The 17,531-nt window shown below is 48.6% G+C and overlaps 1 long non-coding RNA gene across 1 annotated transcript in view; it reads right to left on the bottom strand.

The window, feature by feature from the left end:
- Positions 1-17,531, bottom strand: part of LOC144152450 (uncharacterized) — an 88,542-nt gene that overhangs the window by 7,624 nt on the left and 63,387 nt on the right. Inside the window, exon 4 of the long non-coding RNA XR_013319168.1 lies at positions 3,601-3,706. This is a non-coding gene — a long non-coding RNA (uncharacterized LOC144152450). The remainder of the gene's footprint in view (positions 1-3,600; positions 3,707-17,531) is intronic.

Here is a 17,531-nt window from a genome sequence, read left to right as displayed (position 1 = left end):
AAAATTGCCAGCGTTTTATCAAGTTCTGCCTTTGCACAAGCAAGGAGCACGTCTCGAAGGCGTTGAAAAAGTCCAGCGTCCTCAAGTTCCACATTTTGAGGAAGAATTTCATGCTTTGTCAGTCCGATCCAACCTGTTTGTAGTTTAGGCGATCTCTCTATCGCCGCTTTGTCATTTTCAGACTTTATATATTGCACATTTTCTCATTTTCTATCACAAAGGCCATTCCTTACGGCCCTACGTAATTGTTGTGCTCATGGACACTGACTTCCTGTACCTCCACCTCAAAGGTCATAACATTGTCACGTAGCTTGCCACCCTTTCTTCTGATCTCGACACCTCCTCTAATCCAGTGACCACCCGGTCTTCTCGAAACGCAATCAAATGTGCCTTGGAGCATTCAAAAAGGAAATTTTCAAATTTCAAATCATATCCCAGCATGCAGTGCGACCTAACAATGGCAGCGTCCGTTGCGACGGCGCAGCCCAAACATGACCTCCAACTCTCTATTCAGGAGTTATAGTCTGCCTGTGTGGAACACTGGTTTTGACGTCGCAACCAGCCCGCTACCAGCGCGGCATAGAGTGGAGCGACGAAGTTGTCGAGGCGACGATGAGTTGAAGCAGAATTTATATACAATATGTAGATGCGTAACAAAAGCGTTACATCGCTCGCACTAGGCTAAAGCACGTGTGAACTCGAAGCCTCCTATGAGTGCCGCGCTCACGTCTGCTTCCGGGCAGTTTTATACCCTGGTGGTCCGTTGCAGCCGCAAGCTATTTGAATCCCTCCAATCAGGTCTCTCCACTGGCTGCCGTACGAATCCGGCGAGTGGAGGCGAAGCGATTGCGTCATTGGAAGCCGCCGCGAAGGCGCAAGGAGAGCCAGCCGATCCGCCACGAAGGGGAAAGAAGAGACATCTTGGGGCGCCATTTCCCGCCAAGATGGGGCCCGTGTGTGGCGGGCGGTTTGATCGAGGCATGAATCGGGCCTGCCGTCAGCGCGTGGCCAGGCGCATGGAATTTATGCTGATCTCTCGGGCACAAAAAAACACTTCGATCAATTGAACCAAAAGGGATTGTTTAAATATGTTGCACGCAAACACACTCACATGGAATTTCACAAAATTTATAAAATTACGCTCTTTCCGCATATATTCTCAGTTCGGACTTAAAAGACTGGGAAAGGAGCCGGCAACGTTTTGAGGTGGAGGGCCGAGTTGATTAGGCCGTGAATGACAAATCGGGTGAGACGGGATAAGTTCTTTCAAGGCAGAGAGAAATAAATCAGAGAATTGCCACAATTATGTTACTATATTTGAGAATGTGGCTGGTTGGGGAGATGGGGGATATTGCATCTGAAAGCGATAAATTTTTTGTTCTTCGCTGCCGTCTAACCCCGTTTGAGATCAAAACTAAAAGACGACTACACAAAAAAATCTGGGATTCAAGGTAATATCAGGCTCCTGCGCTCCCGAGGCACGCTGCACACTTTGCAGCGCTAAGTACGAGCGTCGAGGAAACTTCAAGGACGAAGACAGCGCTCTGCCAATCACAGGTTTCTAATACCCTTGCTGAAAATAATTTTTCGGCAAGCTCCGATCAAAAAAAGATTAACTCAATCGGCGTCGATCGCGCGTAAAAATTAGCTAAGTTCGGTGGCCCGCGCAGGCTTGTCGGCTGCGGTACGCCACGGTTTTACGCACCTGTGCACTCATGGGTGCACTTTCATTAACCACTGCTGCTTTACTATCCGGGTAAGAGTACGTGGGGCAGCGCTGGGTTGCTTTTTATTGTATCGTAGCTCAGTGAAAAAATGCAGCGATCGCCAGAATCGTGCAATCTGTTTTGTCATTTTCTTCCCTGAAAGTGGGGACCGTAGACGGAAGCCTGCGGGTGAACTAAGGGTCGTTCTATTTTCTTTTTTGCGCTAGGGTTATTTAATTACGCTCTTTCTTCATATATTCTCAATTCGCACTTAAAAGACTGGGAAAGGAGCCGGTAACGTTTTGAGGTGGAGGGCCGAGTTGATGAAGCCGTGAATGACAAATCGGGTGGGACGGAGAGAAGTTCTTTCAAGGCAGAGAGAAGTAAATCAGTGAATTGCCACAAATATGTTACTATATTTGATAATGTGGCTGGTTGGGGAGATGGGGATAATGCATCTGAAAGCGATAAATTTTCTGTTATTCGCTTTCGTCTAACCCCATTTGAGATCAAAACTGGGGGGGGGGGGTCGGTATTGAGATAGTAACGGAAATAGGGTAGGGCTTCTGACGTGCTGGGGCCGCGTAATACTGCCCGGCCGTCTGCATGTAGCCCGCGGCCATAGGTTGTTGACCCCTGCACTAGAAGATAACGAACATACTAAGTGACGATTGCATGTAACTATTTGTAACGTGGATTTTCTATGCGGCTGTGTTTATTTATGTAATCCGAAGTACACGGCTAAGCAGGCAACGGACGCGCGACTGGGTGCTTCCTTTGCGTGCATTGTTTATTTTATTTGATGCTATTGCCTGTATGCTATTGCCTGATGCTATTTGATGCTAATTAGTTTATTTCAAAGCATTGCCCCAGGCTCTGCCCGCTTATATACACTTACCGTGCCGTTTGTAAATTGTGCTTAATAAATTGTGTGAAAAATCATTTATTTTGCAATAATAAAACACAAAATTTTCACTCATTTTCAAAATGGGGCCGGGCTGGTGGTGTCAGCTCAGCTGGCTGCGGTTCTCGCGTCCGCTTTCATACTCAAGCTGAAACAAACTTTTGCAGTTACCTCAGGTATAAAAACGGAAAGTTGCGTGTTCTAGGCTAATTGAGAACTCTTCCTTTGTTGACGAGATGACGCTTTTTAATGCATTACGCCATCGCATCATTAACTTGTTTCTCGCATGGGCTACCTTGTATGGTTCTTGCGTTCCATTTTGTGCAGCGGAAACAAGCTACCGCTCGAGGTACCTGTACCGGTCTGCGCCACTTTGCTGCTGTGACCACCGCTTGCGCAGCGACCATGCGACTCGCTCATTGCTCTTTTCGTGTCCCCCGCCCATTGTCGCCGCAAGTTTAAGAAAAAGCAATAACAATAGAGTGCCTCCAATCGCCGTAGAACGTGGGCTGCGGCCAGCTACCCTATGTGCCAACAAAATCCAGTCGCCTGTGCCGCCAACAAAGGGATCGTTTGTTGCTCGCGAGCAAAAGTTCCGACCACCAATCGGAGCCTTGAGCCGCGAGAAACGCCGGCTGTGCGGAAGCGTACTACACAAACTGGTGACGGGTTTGGTCGTTTTTTACTCCACATTCAGGGAATGCGAATGCGCGAGGTCGTAAGCTGGCTGCTCGGCTGCGTTTTGCACACTTTAAAATTGATTTATCTATCTTTACGGCTGTATTTACCGCTGATATTTTGCAGATGATGTATGTGTTGTTCATCTTTGAAGTTATCTCGCCTTCAAAATTTTGGGTCAGCACTCTTTAAATTATTTAAAACTCCGTGTTTGATCTTGAGCAAAAATCAAAATGAGTCCATTCTACCCATGCTGGATAACCATCTGAATCTGCCAAATTGGGTAGTCAGCTTTTCGAAGATTGCACTTACTTGTTGAAATAGAGTTCTCCATAGGCGCACCACCATATCCCACATGGAAATTCAGTGCCGCGTTTGGACGCATTGACAAGTTTTGTGCCATTTAATATACAGTCACCTGCGCAAGGTAAGAAGATAAAAGTAAGGCATAACTTTCCGGCATTTGTCAGCTTCTAGATTCAGAGCCTATTCTTGGGAATATTATTGTCGCATTTTACATGCTATTTCACAGGACGCCATTTTCCCACAAGTCTTGCGCATGCACGGCCTCCAGTGTGCTTGATGGCCATTCTTAAAAGGTTCACGTATTCATAAAAAAAGAACTAATAACAATACGTAGGAACATCGTTTAGATCACCAAAGTAGAGCTCAGATATTAAGAGAAGATGAGGGATATTGTCTTGTCGCATTATACATTATCATGGTTTGAGGAATGGCGTGACCTTTTTGTAGTTTATAAGGTTTACAGAACATAAATCTACTCCGGAGTGAGTGGTCCTAATAAAAACCTGGAGCGGTCGCAACTTCCTCCGCTGGGAAGGACTTCAAGGGACGACACTTTCGTGCCACCCCTGGCCCTCAGCTGCCTGTATCCTCTTCCGCTCGCACCCTGAGGAACACTTCCCGTCGCGCTTTATCCAGGAGGAATGCAATCCAAGTTTTTGCGCTAAAAAGACTGGTTGTCATGTAAAGGTTGACCCGCACGTTTCACGTGGTTTTACAGGAATTTGCTCGTGTTATAGAGGTCAGAAAGGTTTCTCTTGGATAGCACAGGAAGTGTAGTTATGCGGCGTTATAACGACGATTTGAGGGACTTTGTTTTAAATCTATTGACAGTGTGCTAGTTACAGTAACGCTTGTACCACAAGAAAAAGGCGCAAACGCCTCTCAGAAGCTTGTTTTCCTCACGTCACGGGGGCCTGCGCCACTGTACTTCACTGTTCTGTTCTAGACACCCTTCAGCACTTCGGACTCGGTGGCCAAATATTGAAATGGATACGAAGCTTCCTTTCCAGAACATCATTTCTGTTTTGACAGAAGATGGTCAAACATAGCACCACACTATTCAACGAGGTGTTCCTCAAGGTTGGGTGCTAAGCCCAACACTTTTCACCTGGCCATAACCGGAGTTGTACACAATCTGCCGAAAGCTGTCTCTATCCACTTACGGGGATGATATCTGCCCTCCAGGCTTCGGTTGTCAATCGACCTCAGCTGAAAAATGGCTTCAAAAGCAGCCAAAGTACGAGAGAATACCTCCAAAAGCAAGAACTGAGCATTTCTTGTTACAAGTGCGTTGTTGCATTTGCCCGCAAACGCATCTCCCCATATCCGCTATCAAGGGGGTCGATACCTTGCTTGAATAATTAGATTCCTTAGCATGGTCGTTGACACAATCGTGTCACTGAGCGCACTTGTGACTTTCTGAAGACAAAATTCACCGCTATTTTCCACATACTCACACTTCTTGCTGGAAAAAATTGGGGCACATCGGTCAGAGCAATGATGTAGCTGTACCAGGCACACTACCTGAGAGTGTTGCATTATGTCTTCTGAGCGATCTAAGGAACATTCTCAGCCACATCCACAGGTGCAGAATTCCAGGCTGTGCAAAATTCTCTTCCGTGTTAGATCATTTCTAGTAATCGCATCTTTGCTATTTTATGCCCCAAAATGCAAAATGTGGAAGCAGCACAAAAGTACGGTTAAATTATAGATCAGTGACTATGAGACCTCGTAAAATACGTTTTAAAACAATGCATAGAACTAAAGTCAAGGGGCTCATGAAAAAAAAACTCACAACAGTTTTTTTCGCTTTTTTCTATATTTCACATCGGAAATAGTCACAACCGGGCCCACGAATCCAAGCCAGAGCCGGCCCAGCCAATGGCCTCGAGCCTGAGCCCTGTCAAATCCCGCAGCCTTGGGCTAAATAGTAATAACCAGGCCCCGGAATCCAAGCCAGAGCCCGGCCTGTCTCATACCCTTAAGCCAGAGCCCTGCCACATCCCGCAGCATTGGGCGCGGCCCATCGCGGGGCCAGCCGGTAATCCGCGTCGGGCAGCCGTCCCGAGCCACCGGTCGGGCCGGGACCCGGATACCGGCTCAGTCCGGGCCCCCGAGTGATCTAGCCCAGCAATCCAGAAGTCGCCCTCGCTCTCCATTTGCAGCGATTGTCGCAGCGCACATGACTGAAATACCATTCAGGTGCACTCCTGTGGCCACAGCCTTCTCCCCGTTTTGGTGCCCGGGCAATCGCCGAATTCGTTTCCATGCTACTGGCATTGGAAAGAAGGCCAACTTGCTGCAACTGGCCTTCAAACAACTTGCCATGTAGTTGCTCCATGAGCAACACATTAACCGAAAACGTGTAAACACAGATGGTTCTGTGACGGCCTTAACCTCTGAGAGTGTGGTATTCACTGAAACAGAATTGACGAAAATTTCATCCCGCGTTGGCCATGCCGGATAATCGAGGGCTACTGAAGTTGCATCATTCCGTAAGGCTCTTTGATACATCAAGGAAGCTGCTCCCCAAACCTGTTCTATTTTTCCTTTTCTGCAGGCACATTATAAATCATGCGAGCAGCTATGCGCTATGGTCCTTTTCCCCAAGTAGGGACCGATATGCCAGAACTATTTCGCCAGGCTGTCAAATAAATGCCATTATAAATTTTTTACAGTGGGTGCCCAGTCATTGTAGAATAATCGGCGATGTTTTGGATGATTCCACTGCCCGGACTGGCAATAAAATTGAAAGCACCATCTTAATTCCACTCTCAAGGACCGATGCCGCTCAGGTGGTTCATCAGGTCGCATATAAGAACATCATTATTCAATGAAATACACCAGACTTTGTGCATCCGCGCATCCACCACCAGGGCCCTCTACTCCGGGGCCATGTTCCGTGTGGGCTGTCTAGATTGCAGCTCACTTGAATTTGTAGGCTGCGGTTGGGAGCGGCCTTCACAAAAGCCTACTTCTTCATCGGGATGGCCAGTAGAGCGCACAGCGACGCCTAGGGGGCTGAAGAGCCAATCGAGCATGCGCTTTGTCGTTTCCCACAGCATTCACCGGAAAGACTCGGAAAGCCGAACTGTGTAGAATGGACCACCAAGCACCCACAGCTCCGCCCATCCTAGGAAACATATCCCTATTATCGACTTCTCAGAAGGCAACAAAAGCCCCCCTGCGTTGTTTGAAGGACACCAGCCTAAATGAACGGCTATAGTGCCCGCAGAGTGACTAAAGTGTGTGCACGTACTCCTCCTATTCTCTCTCGCCTGCCCTATATTTGATCCCCTAAATACCCCTCCTTCAGTACCGACAAATACAGCGGGCTCTACGCCTGGGTAACCTATAGGCCTTTATTTTGGTTTTTACCTCTTATGAATTAGTTTCATTAGGCGTTAGGGTGTTGAGACAACGTCCGCCTCCACTAGACATGTGAGATTCGAGTTTCTAAATTAGGAATGTTGAAAACAATTGGTTACTGTAACGTAACAAACAGTCATTGGAGTCATTGTGCGAAGCATTCGATCGCCGTTAATATACTACACCAGAAGCAAGTGGTGGTAGCAAAGGCCACATTGTGCTTTGATTTTAAGCATTATACCAAACATACCGGAAAGTTAGATTCTGACAAAAAGAGTATTGAGACTATCATCTCTCAGAAAACGGAGAGACAGTGTTAGTTTTCTTGAAATGCAAACTTAGCTGGTAAATACGGTAAGTACATGTTAATTTTTTGTGGGAGATAAATGGGAAAAGATTTTAGTTGAATGCCTGTGACGCAGGCCCACAGTCTCGAGAATCTGCACCGCTTTGTTTTTTTGACTCTTGGTACGTTTGCTTCGCTATGTGCGGCGCGCTTCCATATTTAAATGCTTGCATTTGTCTACTACCGTTCCGCCGCTGCTTGTTCCCGGCTTTTTGCAATGACAGAATGGAAAACATAGGTTAAGGGCCCCCACGTCACTCATTTCACTGCGTTATCCCGCTTTTCTCGTTTAATGGCGTTACACTGGCCTTCCCAACCACTTTTCACTGCTGCCGAGTTTAACCGCGTGCTGTCAAGCGTCCCAAGATATATAAAGCTTCCCAGTCACTCCATTTAGGGGCAGTTTTGTGGTTTCGGGCTCCTACACTGACGGTAGCCTTATCTCTAAATGGTGAATTTGTGGTCGTGCATTATAACGCGGACACCGAGACAGATATACTGACAGACAAACATTTTTTGCATGTGGCTTCAAAAAAGCAATTACTTTCAAAACCGTCGGAGAAACACTTAATAAGAATTGTGAGCTGACTGAGAGTAGGGAATATATTACCACAGAATTTGGTAGTCATGCGTATACATTTGAGCCTAGCGCTCTGCAGAAGTATTTAAACTTGTCGAGAATATTTTCGATCAAAGCACAATAGCCAAGGTGAGTAAGGAATGGGTGCAAGTCCACAGGTGTCAAAAAATCTGAAAATGCTTAACAGCAGAACGAACTAAGTATCATTACTGTCTAAGCACTGAATAGCCCAGTCGCGCTCGGACAATAGCTGGCATCGTAATAACAAAATGTAAAATATAATTCCGCTGCATAACCTTTCCTCCCCCAGATGACGCGGGGGAAAGTAACGCAGCAACTTCTGGAGGTAAAGTTGCACGACCGCAGAAAAATGAAAACCCTCCAGTGACGCACCGACTCGCTGAACACCATGATTCGGGACATGCCCTCAGACCAGCGATCTAACCCGGACGTGACTCCCGAACACGACGACAGCGGCACGGCGCGACACGTGCCCTATCTGACCAAGCCTGCCGTTGAGAAGACGACGACAACGACGATGCATAATGCCCCACCACCAACACGAATAATCCGATAGGACGTCCCGACGCACCTGAAACTCGAGGAAAGCGTAGGCCGACGTCCAGTTGTCCATCGACGGCTTTGGTGTAATCGCCGTCATCGACACAACAACCGACTACTCAGTAATGAAGGGGTCATTCGCGTCTAAGATGAAGAAAGTTCCGACAAGATGGGACGGTCCGCACATACGCACAGCAGGAGGCCATCTGGTAACGCCAAGTGGAACGTGTACATCACGCGTCACTATAGACGGCACAACGTACCCTGCGGCGTTCGTCATTTTGCTTACTTCTCCCGCGAGGTAGTTCTAGGAATGGACTTTTTGATGAACAACGGTGCAAAATTTCATCTACAGACCAAGTCTATAACTTTTTCCTTAGATCACTACATGACGCCGGGACCGAGCCCCAAACAACGGCCTGCTGTAAGGATCCTCGACGATCACGTCACCCTGCCACCCCGCGCAAGCTTGATGATCACCGTTTACTGTGAAGGTGCTACTCCTGACGTCGACGCTACCCTAGAGAGTGACCAAAGTTTGCTTCTCGACCGCGTGGTGTTTCCGTCGCTAGAGGCATCGCGCGCTTTAAGCAGGGCAAATCCCACATTTCCGTCACTAATCCCCCGAGGAGTACCAGCATCTAAATAAGGGCGCTGCAATTGCGTTCCTCAAAGCAACGCAAGAAACAAGTTAAGTGATCGTGGCCGCCAACTTTGTTGCGCGCGCACGCGCAGATATTTTCAAGCTGCCTCACACTTTGGACGTAAACCCGGCGCTGCAGTAAGAAAAAGGGAATAAATTATCAGGTTTGCTGCGTTGCTACACCAAGTGTTTTCATCGAACTCAAAAGTACGTCAGACACCTCATGCGAAGCACCGAATTATAAACGAAGATGGAGCCCGACTTACCCTACAGTCATCGCACCTCGTATCGTTTGAAAACAGTGCGGAAGACGGGACTGAGCAAGTAATCGACGACACAAGCGCTGACGAGCAACTGTGCGATTTTAATTCGCAAGAAAATATATACATGAAAAACTAGGGGAAGAGAAGGAAAGAGACATAAAAATACGAAATAAAATTTTGACAAAAAGGTGATAGCAACTGAATAGTGAGTATGGCAACGACAATCTTTCGCCGCATAACGATTTGAAGACGACTAGTCATGTAGGTACGCGATTTCCTTATCCAACAATGACACCGATGGTTCGCTGATACAGTCGCTCCCTTTCCTCTTGATTTGAAAGGCCTCAAAGATATCCCTCTCCCTTCGCCCACGGTAAGAGGTGAGTGTGGCGCATTCAGTAAACCGGGAGGTGCAGCCACACGAGGCGCACTGCGCTGACAGCGTGCCACCTGTAGAAGACCTCACTTTGTTGGCGTGCTCCCTCAAACGTTCATTCTGGCAGCGTCCTGTTTGTCCTATATAGGAGCGCTTGCACGACAACGGAATCTCGTACACGACGCACCGTGCCGCGTGTGTACCGCCGCGTGTGCACACCGCACCGCGTGTCTTCACACGAGAAAGAAGCCTTCCGAGGGCATGTCGAAGACATGCTCGGCGACGACATTATACAGCCATCGAAATGTCCCTTGGCTGCTCCTGTCGTACTTGTGAACACAAAAGACGGCACATTGAGGTACTGCGTTTACTACCGGCGAATAACCAAAATCGCCAAAAAGAACTCTTACCCCTTGTCTCGAATTGCCGACGCCCTCGACCACCTCTGCCACGTGAAGTATTTCACACCAATGGATCTGAAGACAGGCTACTGGCAATTTGAAGTGGATGAGAGAGATCTACAGAAGACTGCATTCATAACTCCGGACGGCCTATACGAGTTCAAAGTGATGCCGTTTGGGCTATGCACGGGGACAGCAACATTTGACAGAGTCATACACACTGTGCAAGCTGGCCTCAAGTGGCACACCTGCCTCTTATACCTCGACAATGTCCAGACCTCGATTTGCCCGGACGTTCGACGAACACCTTGCAAGGTTGGGGCCTGTACGTCGGGGTTAACACTGAAGCCTGAAAAGTGCCGCTTCGCGCAGCAGCAACTGAAGTTTCTGAGCTACGTCGTCAACACTGTGGGAGTCCTGCCTTACCCGGCGAAAACTTCAGCCATAGCGAACTTCCAAATACCGAAAGGCAAGAAGGGCAGGCGAAGATTTCTCTGACTGTGCGCATACCACCGGCGCTTCTTCGCAAACTTTGCACATTGTTAGAGCCACTCACACGCTTCACGAAAGATAGCACCCCTTTCAGGTGAGAACGTGTCCAAGAGTAAACATTCTGCGAGCTGCAACAACTCCTAAAAGCTCGCCCATGCTCGGTCATTTCCACGAGTGTGCCGAAACGGAAATGCACACAGACGCCAGTGATATATAGGCTTGGGTGCCATCCTCGTCCAAAAGTAAAGCGGTTGCGAAAAGGTAATAATCTATGCTAGCCGTGGTCTGTCGAAGGAGGGGAAAAACTACTCTGCCTCCGAGAAAGAGTGCCGAGCTATCATATGGGCCATTTCGAAGTTTTGCCCATTCGTATTTCGTAGGCCGTTCAAGGTTATGACTCACCACCGTGCGGTGTGTTGGCCCGCCAATTTCAAGTAAACCTCTGGGCGTCTTGGGCGATGGAGCTTGCGCCTCCAAGAATTCAACGTTTAAATAGCGGATAATCTGGCTGGAAACAGTACGACGCCGACTGCCTGCCTCGCGTCTCCATCGAACCCCCACCAGAAGATTCCGACGAAGGCGGCGGATTCTTTGGGGTCGTGACGGAAAGTAACCTATCCCAAGTTACACGTCATGATCGACTATCTCGAAGGATGCAGCGTCAGCGTGCCAAGGGCCTTCAAAGGCAACTTACCTACATTTAGCCTCAAAACTCCGTTCACGTGAACAAAGAAAAATTTCAACCCTGGTACGAGAACAATTTATCTTCTTGTCATCCCCGCAGACCTCGTGGACGAACTTTTGGAAGCGTGCCGCGACGACCCGTCTTCCGGACACCTCGGCAGAGCACGCAATCAAGGCGAAGTGCTACTTGCGCTGCCTTACAACCTATACGTCCCACTACGTCCAGAGCTGCCGTGACTGCCAGCGACCAAGAACACAGCCGGCGAGACCCACCGGATTTCTGCAGCCGATCGACGTCGCATCGCGACCCTTTCAACAGATTGGAATGGATCTCCTGGGGCCGTTCTCTTCGCACGATCCGAGAATACGCGTACTGGCGTAGCGTCAGGTTACATGACACGCTACGCAGAAACCACCGCTCTTCCGAGGGGGACTGCGCAAGAATTCTCCAAGTTCTTCATAAACGAGTTGTGCTGCGACATGGAGCCCCTCAAGTAGTACTCACGGGCCGCGGAACGGCCACCACTGCGGAGCTTATGCAAGGAGTCTTACGCTACAGCAACACGGATCACCGAAGAACGACGGCGTACCTCCCCTAAACGAACGGACTAACGGAACGTCTGCAAAAACGATCGCGGATATGCTGTCTATGTACGTCGACGTTGAACACAAGACTTGGGACGGAGTCCTCTGGTATGTCACTTTTGGGTGCAAAACAGCGATCCAGGAAACTACGCAGATGACACCGTTTGATGTTGTCTACGGAAGACGGCCGGCTGAGTATGATGCTTGACGCCATGCTTCCGCACGTAAAAGATAACTACCTCACCACCGACGTCCATGGATACCTTCAGCAAGCGGAGGAGGCCCGCCAGCTCGCTCGAGTTCGTACAACGGGCCGTCAGCAGACGGATGCGGGACGCTAGAACCTACAACGCCGACAGGCCGAGTACCACCCAGGCAATCGTATGGGTGTTTGGACTTCCGTCCGGCGACATGGACTAAGTGAGAAGCTTCGGCGACGGTGTTTCGAATCATACCATATTATACGACGTGTAGGGCAACTTACCTACGAAATGACCCCCGGTGGTGATTCCGGCACATCACGACGACGCACATAACACGAAGTCCTCCACATGGTTTGCCTCAAACATCACTTGGCAAGACGATGGAGTTTTTTTCCGTTGTTTGTTCGGACTGTCGTTTTTTAGCATCGGGGCGATGCGCTCTGAGAAGGGGAGTAATGCCGCGAACCATGCATTGAGTTTTATGCTTATGTTTCGTTATTGCTGTCCGGCCGCGCCCGGCTGTGTTATTATGCCCGAAGCAAAGCGCATGTTCCAACATTTGTTTTTATGCCGCACGGGTTATCTATTTCTGATCAGGAGAGCGTTTCACCCTAACGTCACTAGTCTAGAATAATCTTCTTTTATCTACAATGTTCACGATGTAAATCAGTGGTTTAAAAACACTTGCGCCAAAGCATAAAGCCTGCCGAACAGAGGCCATGGTATTCGACTGAGCGACGCTCGCCTACGCACGTCACTTTGTTGACGGTTGCTTCGTCGCCTGTGTGTTGTTTGAGTTGTTAGGGGAGAAGAAGTTCACTCCAGTAAACTTGTTTTCCTTGAATACAAGTGCGTCGTCTTTGGCTTCGTGACAATATTGTTTTCATTTGCTGATGGAGATTCCCCGCTAGAGAATAAACGGTGCAGATTCATCTCGCGTAGGCCACTGGAAGAGATTATTCTTTGAGGAATATTTATATGTCCACTTTCAGATCGCTGGCTGTTTACTGGTGCGTTGCTGAAACCCTGAACATATGCAGTAACTGTTCGTGGGTCCCAGCAAGTCCACAATGGGCGCTATTCAAGTAGATCTGCTAACCCCAAAGTCAAAAAGCGCCCGCCGCCACTGACGACCACATTGGCGCAGCGGGCCCCAGTCTACAAGCCTGCCACAGTGCATTCGATCAAAAAGCGACAACAAAGACCAGGGCATCAAGGTAGGATGCCGAATACTTAAGAACGTGGGGCACTGATAACGTGGGACAAGTAGGACAACAGAACGAGCCCTTGCTCTGAAATGAAATTCAATCGGGTAACCGAGGTACAAAACAACTCCTAGTAACCCCTCCAGGCAAAACAAACAGGGTCAACCGAAATGAAAACAAATACAGTAGCTCCAAACTGCGCGAGTGTCTACCTACGGATGTAGACAATCGCCTTCGCATGTATGGAGATAAAACCCTGACTGATACAATTGTCACCTCTCTGGCTTACCTGGAACGCTTCGCATATCTCCCTGGTCAGGTGGTGCTCTTTCTTGAACACCATATTGCCGCCTGCAGCAAATGCGGGTTTTGGTGTGTGAGCTCTACTAGAAGAAGCTAATAGCAGAAGCGGCGGAGAAGAACGCTCTTGATCGAGTATCCCTGAAGCTGCCAGAGGAAAACTCTGATATTATTCCGTTCCGGGTAGCACTCGTTCGTCGTTGCCGTCGCCTTGGCCGCGATGTCGAAAATTAAAAGTTAGTTCACATGCTCCTGGATACGTGACAGTTTACGTCCCTTCCAAAGAAAGCATCGTCCCGATGCTAAGGCGGCAAGGAATGGAACTTGATGTTCGACCCGTCACGTCCTCGCAAAGAATGGTTTCATGAGGACTATGTGGACGACCTCGGGGCGACGACGACGGCGCATTGTGGAGGCGCTGTCCGCCGGAGTAACTGCATGCGTGACATCGCTAAGTCTGTAGGACCCTGTTGAGTCCGAAGTAGCGCTTGAGGAGCCTTCTAGCATAGCCCTCTTTATTTGGTCTGGCTCCATACCCACATTTTGTCACCAGGCTGGAAAGCGGAGTGCCTGTGGCTAGTATTGTAAGCAGTAGCATCATGCCGCTGTTGTTGCCTGGTCCGATCTCTTGCGAGGTCACGCGCCTCTTCCACGCACTGGGCGAGCAGTCGTGTCGTCACCCCCACTGTCGTGACGGAGCATGTCATCTAACATTGTGGCTGCCTCGCGACCGTACACAAGCGTGAGTGGCTCCATGCGCATGGTTTCTTGCCTGGCGGTATTGTCGGCAAAAGTCACGTATGCCAGAACTTGGTCCCAAATCTTGTGTTGCTCTTCGACGTACATGCTCAGCATGTCTGCAATTGTTTTGTTTACCCTTGCGGTCAGTTCGCTTGTCTGTGAATGGTAAGCTGTAAATTTTCAGTGGGAAGTATCGGTGAGGTTCATGAAAACGCGCACGAAATCTGCGTTGAATGTGGTACCCCTGTCTGTAAGAACAATTGCCGGAGCGCCATGGCACAAAGCAATGTTTTCGATGCAAAAGTGGGCCACGTCGAGAGCTATGCAACGCTACAGGGCTTTCGTTTTGGCGTATCGTGTAAGTTAGTCGGTGGCGAGAAGTATCCACGTGTTGCCGGATTGAGACGTAGGAAAGGGTCCCAAGAAGTCAATGCCGATTTGTTAAAACGTTGTTTCCGGTATTCAGACAGGTTGAAGTAAACCGACTGGGCGTCCCGACGGTGTTTTACGTGGTTAACAGTCACGGCAGGTAGGAATGTATTGCTTCAATGTCGAAGGAAGTTTGGGCGATTAGTAACTCTGTTTAATTCGGGGCATCATACGTGCATAACCGAGGTGACCAGCGATGGGGTCGTCGTGCCAGGCCTATAGCATTTCTTGTCTAAGGCTCGCGGGAACAATGAGAAGAAAGTTTTTTCCGTTCAGGGCGAAGTTTGGCTTGTACAGGATGCTGTTTCTCAAAGAAAAAAACTTGAGTGCATGTATAAACAGCTTAGGCTTGTGCGTGGTTCACCCTTCCAAGAAATCTAGAAGTGGGTTCAACTCAACGTCTTTCCTTTGCTAATCGGACAAAGATGTGGCGTTGATGGCACGAAAAAACACAGCGTCGTCATCATCTTCCGATAGAGCCCATTCCACTGGAGCTCAAGACAGGCAGTCGGCGTCAGAATGTTGTTTCCCTGACTTGAGGACAGCCGTGATTTCAAACTCGTGAAGTCGAAGGCTCCAGAGGGCTAGGCGGCCAGTAGGGCTTTTCAAACTGGCCAACAAACACAGGGAGTGTTGGTCGCTAACAACTTGAAATGGGCGACCGTAGAGGTACGGCCAGAATTCCAAGACTGCCCACACAATAACCAGGCATTCCTTCTCTGTAGCTGAATAGTTAGTCTGCGAACGGGACAGTGTTCGGCTTGCGTAAGCGACAACTCTCTCCGCGCCATCTTTCCATTGAATCAGCACTGCTCCAAGGCCAACGTGGCTGGCTTCTGTATGAATTGTGGTGGCCGCAGCTTCATCAAAATGGGCGTGCTCAGGCGGCACTTGTAGGCAAGGCCGCAGGTTCACGAAAGCAGCCTGCTGCTGAGTGGTCCGAGCGAGGGCGATGTAATTGCGGTGTACATTAACAGTTCGTTCACATGCTAGTGGATACGTGAAAATATTTGTGTCACAGGAGAACCTCTGGCGCCACCCAGGTACCGGCACGACCTACAGTATGCCACGCGGTGAGAAAAAGAGCAAAGAAAATGCATTCTCTCTGAGGGTAACGCTGGCGTCCCTCCCGGTTTGTCCGATGTACTCTTTACCGCCAGGCAGTGGAAGCACATGCACAGAGCCAACATTGCCCCTGACAAACCTTGTTCCGTGTTTTACTTTAAACCCCTTCTTCCCGACGTTAGGGTAACCGCAAAGTTTTTTTTTCAACCAAAGAAAACTCCCTGCTAACCTTGTTTCTTTCCGGGAAAAGAACCTTCACATCGAACCTCGAGCAAACATTCTTCAAGCCACGCGACATTTTGTGCAAATATGGTATTGCCACTGGCCTCTAATTTATATCGTCAAATAATGCAGGCTTATCAACGTCATCCTTTCTTCTGTTCAGCTGCCTTATCATTTTTTCATAAATTGAACTCAGCACATTGCTTGGGAACCCGGCATGTTGCTGGTGACCCACTTGGACACCAAAAGTGTTCAGATCGATGCACACATCGCCTGCCCAAAGGGGCGTATCCTTCGTAAGACGCAGCCGATATTACTCCCTCTCAGTGGTCTCTGATTTTGTAAACCTCTCTAAAAGAGTTGTGTTAGGACTGAAAGTCGCTTGCGAGGCTCCTTTCGAAATCACAGTTTGCCCGTCAATTTGAATATAAAACTGGAGAATGAAAATTTATACTGGCTTGATCGCCCTACGTTGGAGAATACAATTTTGAACTATGCATCTGGGCATTCAGTTGCTGGTGAAACGTAGAATTGCAAAGTCTGTCTGCGGCGCTGCTTTGAGAAGGTCATGTATGCGTCGCTTGGAGCAGGCGTTTGATGATTAAGTGATTCACCTGCGTGATGCCCCGTTCCCAAGCAATGTTGTTAGGACCATTTGTGAAGAACTGATAAGATAACTAAAAAGAAGGAAGGGAAAGTTTATAGGCCTACATAATTCAATGGTAGTAATAAGAGGCCAACATTTATTCTATATCTGCACAGAATGTCGCATGTGTTGAGAAAAATGCGTTAGAAGAACGAGGTTAAGGGTTTTTTCAGCAAGAAAAAGGGTGGCGGCGTGTGTTCTTCTTTTGCGAAGTAGCTCTGCGGAGGCGGTCGTAGCGGCGGGATTGCCTGCGGTGTGAAGTATGAAACAAGGTTTAAACGTTGGCTTTGTATTGTGGTAAGGAGCACGTCGGACAAACCCGGATTCGCATCAACGTGCGCCTCACAGTGTGATTTGTCCTTTAAAAGAGCTTTATCGACTCATAGCGCAGCGTATTGCACCTTGTGCCTGTACCGGTGAGGTTGCAGGCCGTATTTCTGTGGGACCAAAATTTCTTTCAAACAGGCTCACCAATTGACCAGGGAGATAGCCGGAGCGATCAAGATAGGCCAGAGTGGTGACAATTTTTTCAGTCAGACTTCTATCTGTGTAAACATTAACAGATTGCCTATATCCGGAGGTAATCACTCGCACACTTTGTAGTTATTTTATTTGCTATTATTTCGGTTCACCCTATTGATGTTTGTAATAAATGTGTGCTCGCGTTATTGCGAACGCTCTCGTGTTCTTCGTGCGTCCTGACCAAACTTCAGTTTAGAGAAAGTGCTGATCCTGATGTAGTGTTTATCCCCTGTTTCCAGTGTTACGGATTCGGAAGGTTTTATCATGCATATTTACCAACTAGCACAGCAGGCCATTTTGCTGC

The sequence above is a fragment of the Haemaphysalis longicornis genome, unplaced genomic scaffold (genome assembly GCF_048455015.1).
Source record: "Haemaphysalis longicornis isolate Haplotype H1 unplaced genomic scaffold, Haemaphysalis longicornis Haplotype H1 scaffold_9, whole genome shotgun sequence".
NCBI classification, from domain to species: Eukaryota; Metazoa; Arthropoda; class Arachnida; order Ixodida; family Ixodidae; genus Haemaphysalis; species Haemaphysalis longicornis.
The sequence above is the reverse complement of the archived record's forward strand: the minus strand, read 5'-3'. Positions and strand labels throughout refer to the sequence as shown.